Genomic DNA, 6,000 nt, shown 5'->3' with positions numbered 1-6,000 from the left:
CTTACATCCTGCAAATTGAAACTCTACATACATGAAAAAATAACTCCCCATTCCCTCTACTCTTAAGTCCACAGCAACCACTATTCTCTTTTCTATCTTTATAAATGTGACTACTCTAAGTACCTCATTTTAGTGGAATCCTATAGTATTTATCATTTTGTGTCTGGCTTTATACCTACTTAGCATAACATCTTGAAAAGTCATCCATGCTCAAGCAGGTATCATAATTTCCTTCCTTTCTAAGGCTAATATTTCATTGTATGGCTAGACCACATTTTGTGTATCTATTCATCCGTGGCTAAACACTTCGGTTGCTTACTCCTTTGGACTATTGTGAATAATAAAGCTATGAACATGGATGTACAAATAACCATTCAAGTTCTTTTGGGTATGCCCAGAAATGGAATTGCTGGATCATATGGTAATTCTATATTTACTTTCTGAGGAACCGTCATACTAATTTCCATAGCAGCTACAACAGTTCACAGTTCATAAGGGTTATGAACCAACAGTTCATAAGTGTTCCAACTTCTCCACATCCTTGGTAACATCTTGTTATTTTCTAGTTTACTATTATTACTATAATAATAATTATTATTATAAATAAAATACTATAAATAAAAATTATTATTTTATAGTAACCATTCTAATGTATGTGAGGTGCTATCTCTGTGGTTTTGATTTTTATATCCCTAATGATTAGTGATGTTGAGCATCTTTGCCTGTACTTTTTTTTTTTTTTTAATTTTTATTTATTTATGATAGTCACAGAGAGAGAGAGAGAGAGAGAGAGAGAGAGAGAGGCAGGCTCCATGCACCGGGAGCCCGACGTGGGATTCGATCCCGGGTCTCCAGGATCGCGCCCTGGGCCAAAGGCAGGTGCCAAACCGCTGTGCCACCCAGGGATCCCTTTGCCTGTACTTCTTGGTCACTCATGTATATTCTTAGAAATTTCTTTTCAAGTCCTTAGCCCATTTTTTATCCTTTGTGTGTGTGTGTGTGTGTGTGTGTGTGTTGTTGTTGTTGTTGTTGTTGTTGAGTTGTCAGAGTTCTTTATATATTCTGGATATTAACTCTTTATTAGATATATCATTTGCATATATTTTCTCCCATTCCATGATTGCCTTTTCATTCTGTTGATTATGATCTTTGATGAACAGAAATTTAAATTTTGATTTAGTAGGATTTATCTATTTTTTCTTCCGTTGCCTGTGTTTTTGGAGTCATAAGTCAAAAATCACTGCCAATCCAATGTCTTCTCTTCTATATTTTCTTCTAAAACTTTTATAATTTTAGCTTTCATATATAGCTCTTTGATTCATTTTGAGGAAATTTTAATGTAGTCAAATTGGTCAAAATTTTTCTTAACAATGTGTACATTTTTATAATGTGTACAATGTGTACATTATTATAATTTTATAATAATTATAATTCTAAGCCATCATTTCTTACCCAATATTCTATATTTCCTTCCAAAAACTTTATTTTATTTTTTTTTTTAATTTTTTATTTATTTATGATAGTCACAGAGAGAGAGAGAGGCAGAGACACAGGCAGAGGGAGAAGCAGGCTCCATGCACCGGGAGCCCGACGTGGGATTCGATCCCGGATCTCCAGGATCGCACCCTGGGCCAAAGGCAGGAGCCAAACCGCTGCGCCACCCAGGGATCCCCTCCTTCCAAAAACTTTAAAGATTTGCTTTTGACTCCTGGAATTTACTCTAGTATACTGTGTGAGTTAGGGGTCTAGTTTAGCTTTTTTTTTTTTCCCAGAGAGATAACCAATGTCCTCACACCATTTAAAAAAATTTTTTTTTTCCTTGGGGCACCTGGCTAGCTAGGTTGGTGGAACATGTGACTCTTGATCTTGAGGTTGTGGGTTTGAGTCTCATGTTGGGTGTAGAGATTACTTAACAATAAAATATTTTTAAAAATAATAATAGGGGCACCTAGGTGGCTCAGTCTATTGAGCATCCAACTCTTGGTTTCAGCTCAGGTGGTGGTTTCAGCGTCTTTGAACAGAGCCCCAATGCTCAGTGTGGAGTCTTCTTGAGATTCTCTTCCTCTCTCTATGCCCCTCTCCTGCTTACACTCTTCCTTTCTCTCTTTCTCTCTTTAAAATGAATGAATAAATATTTAAAATAATAATAATAGTTTTTTCCATTAAACTGTAATATTACCTCACTTCCTCTCAAGTTTCCATAGATGCATGAGTCTCTTCCTCCTCTTAATATCTATCTGCTTAGCTGAGCCTTTCCCTTTCATATCTGTCTGGTCAGTCTACTAAGACCATGGTTCTAGCTTTAAAAAAATCCCTGCCTTCTAGTGGAGAAAGCTAATCCCGCATTTGTGTTGCATTCTTCCACTGGTTCTGTTCTGTAGCATGACAGAAGCATTTTTTTTTTTCAGAAGCATATTTTTAAAAACAACTTCATCCCTCCCTGATAGTCTCAGCAAACCTGTTTCCCAGAGACAAAGTCTTCTGGGCATAAGCTTCATTAACTGCCTTCTTAGCTGCTAGGTTTTCATTAGTTTTCTCTAACTCAACCCATAAAGAAACATTATCTTCTATATAATAAGGGCCCTAATTTTTCATTTGTTGTCATTAATAAAATACACCATTCTTTTTTTATGATTTTATTTATTTATTTGAGAGTGAGAGAAAGCACAAGCAGGGGGAACACCAAAGGAAGAGGGAGAAATAGACTCCCCCCTGATCAGGGAGCCTGACTTGGGACTGGATCCCAGGATCCCAGGATCATGACCTGAGCTGAAGGCAGCCGCTCAACCTACTGAGCCACCCAAGTGCCCCTATACCCCCATTCTTTTTTTTTTTTTTTTATACCCCCATTCTATAGGTAAAGTCAGAGTCTGGAGCTCCCTAAATCCAAAGCCATTACCATGGTTAATGCAATTAACAAATCAAAGCCATTCTGGGATCACAGTCGTGAAATGAGCCTTACCAGCCAAATAACAAACCAAATGTGAAGAAATCAGTCCCTCCATGGGTCTGGTTCATGGCCCCAAAGGAAGCTCAGAACAACCTACAGAAGGATGGATTTTGGGCTGTTAACTCTGTGGTATCCACCTACACCCTGTGTTCACACTGCAAGGAAGCTACAATGTCATAAAGAGCTCTGCTGACCCTGTATAATTTAGCTGCCTTTGCTGTTTTATACTTTAAAAGCTTTGTTGGAAGCTTTGTTGGAAGACGTACTACAAGAAGCAAAATCTGTCCAGGAAGCAAAATGTTTAGAGACTAAAATTCTGCCCTCTTTAAGGTAAAGCCTTTCCTGGGACAAAAAGATTTTTCCCCCAATCACCTAATCCCTGTCCTTGCCACCTGCTGAGGTCAAAACTGTGCTCACAGGGGTTAGGTCAAGGCCAGCTCAAGAGGCCCTTGTACTCAGGCCCCTGCCAGTTAAAATCCTGCCAAATGACTGTAGTTGTCACAAACTGCCCAGGTCAAAACCCACTTGACCCATAATTACCTTTGAGCCTAGAGCCCTGACTGCACCAGAAACTTGATCTCCATGTTCTATTTTAGCCCCCAAATGCCAGTCCTCATGCCTGCCTCTCAAAGTTTTCTAAAGAGAAAATTAACATGTTGGGGGTGTATGAAGCAATCATTGATTGACCGTTCTCAACCTTTCCAAATTCTAAACCCCTGAGAAGTAGATGTATGTAAGAATCAGGCAGCTGGGGCTCAAAAGTATCAGCTTTACTGATAAAGCTGATTGGTGATCATGGCTTCTTTATGATCTCAGTTTCCCCTCTGGATTACATTGAGTCACCTGATCATACAGGCTGGATTACTGCAAGCCTCCCTCATAGGGACAGGTTCCCCAAGATGGAGGAGGAAAAATGAGTACCCAAAGTCAGGCCACAGCGAGAAAGAAAAAAAATAAAAGGGACTGGGCAGCATGCTCAGCATCTCTTCCCAAGCGTGCTAATCAGACAATCACTCCTTAGCCTATGGAGGTACAAAAGGAAGAGCTCAGTAATTTTCTTTCACTAGTTTTTCTAGTGAGGAGTGAGAGCTCCTCCTCCTATGTGAATAAGCAAAGGATAAGTTCCCTTCTTGCAGCTCTTTGGTTTGGGGACTTATTCTTGGTTCAATAAATGTAACCATGGTACCTGGGTCACATGATGTGTTTGTCAGGATTCACAGTATTGCAAACCAAACTCAAACAGATTAAAGCAAATGGGGAATTAGTAGGAGTTCAGGGACTGCTCCTTTTTCAGGCAAACCTGGATTTGGGGGTTTGCTCAATGTCTCCAAGCCTGTTTCTTACCATCTATAGATTCTGCTTCTCTTTGTATTGCCTTTATTCTCAGGCTTTTCCCAAGTAGTGGCAAAAATGACCAGGCTTGCATTCCACCAGCTTACAAACCCTGGTGAGAATTTCTCCTTTTTTTTTCTTCTGATTTTATTTCTTTTGAGAGAGGGAGAGAGAGCCCAGAGGGAGAGGGAGAAACAGACTCACCCCCTGAGCAGGGAGCACAATGCGGGGCTACAACCTAGGATCCCAAGATCATGACCTAAGCTGAAGGCAGACACTTAATTGTCTGAACCACCCAGGCGCCCTAAGAATTTCTCCTTTTTATACTTTCAGCAAAATTGCATAGTGGGGTTTTGTTGGCCTACCTTGGGTCATATGCCTTCCCTCTGATCCATCACTGTGACCAAGAGAATGCAATGCTCTGATTGGTCAGACCTGGGCCATATGTCACCTCTGGTCCAGTTCCACCCAATCTGCATGAACCGAGAAGGTGTTGGATTATACCTCCAAGGAAAATCAAAATACTATTATCAGAAAATGGGGAGAATGGATTCTAGGTGGATGGATGGATTCTAGAATCATTGTATATGACCATCATATACAATGCAAAGCAAGGTAAGTTCAATGAAAAGAACAGCCTATGGTAGTTCCTTCAAAAGGGTTTTGCAAGAGCTTCCTGGACACCTCTCCAGTTCAGCCCAGCTCTATCTTTTAACTTCATATGGGATGAACATGTTACTTGCTCCCTTTCTTCAGCTGTAAAATAAGTTGTTCTATGTGATCTCCTAAGTTCTTTTATTTAAAAGCATTCACTTACTAGATTTATTTAGCACCTGTACAAGCCAGACACTGTTCTGGAGACTTGAGGTAAAGTAGTGAATAAAAGACAAAAATCCCCTGCTCTTGTAGATCTTACATTTTAGTCAGGGAGGAGTCAAACAATAAACAAAATAACTAAGTCCAATGTGCTATGAAGGAAGCAGCACGTGGGACTGTTGGGTAGTCACGCAGGTTAGTAGTCAGAGCAGATGGTACAGGTAAAGGACATGGCAAGTGCTCAAACTATGCTGTCTATTCTCACACTCTTCTCATCACTACTGTTTATTATCTTATTATAATTTCAATAGTATTTATTACTTTATTATTGTCACTGGCATATTAAAAGCATTTGGTGATCCCTTGGTGTTTCCAGCTTAATATATGTAAGCTTAGTATATAAGGCCCTCTGCAGTAGGTCCTGAACTATTTTATTTTATTTTATTTTTATTTTTTTAATAAATTAATTTCTTATTGGTGTTCAATTTACCAACATACAGAATAACACCCAGTGCTCATCCCGTCAAGTGTCCCCCTCAGTGCCCATCACCCATTCACCCCCACCCCCAGCCCTCCTTCCCTTCCACCACCCCTAGTTCATTTCCCAGAGTTAGGAGTCTTTATGTTCTGTCTCCCTTTCTGATATTTCCCACACATTTCTTCTCCCTTCCCTTATATTCCCTTTCACTATTATTTATATTCCCCAAATGAATGAGAACATATAATGTTTGTCCTTCTCCGACTGACTTACTTCACTCAGCATAATACCCTCCAGTTCCATCCCCATTGAAGCAAATGGTGGGTATTTGTCGTTTCTAATGGCTGAGTAATATTCCATTGTATACATAAACCACATCTTCTTTATCCAGTCATCTTTTGATGGACACCGAGGCTCCTTCCAC

The sequence above is a fragment of the Canis lupus genome, chromosome 26 (genome assembly GCF_003254725.2).
Source record: "Canis lupus dingo isolate Sandy chromosome 26, ASM325472v2, whole genome shotgun sequence".
In the NCBI taxonomy this organism is placed as follows: Eukaryota; Metazoa; Chordata; class Mammalia; order Carnivora; family Canidae; genus Canis; species Canis lupus.
This window is presented reverse-complemented; position numbering follows the sequence as displayed.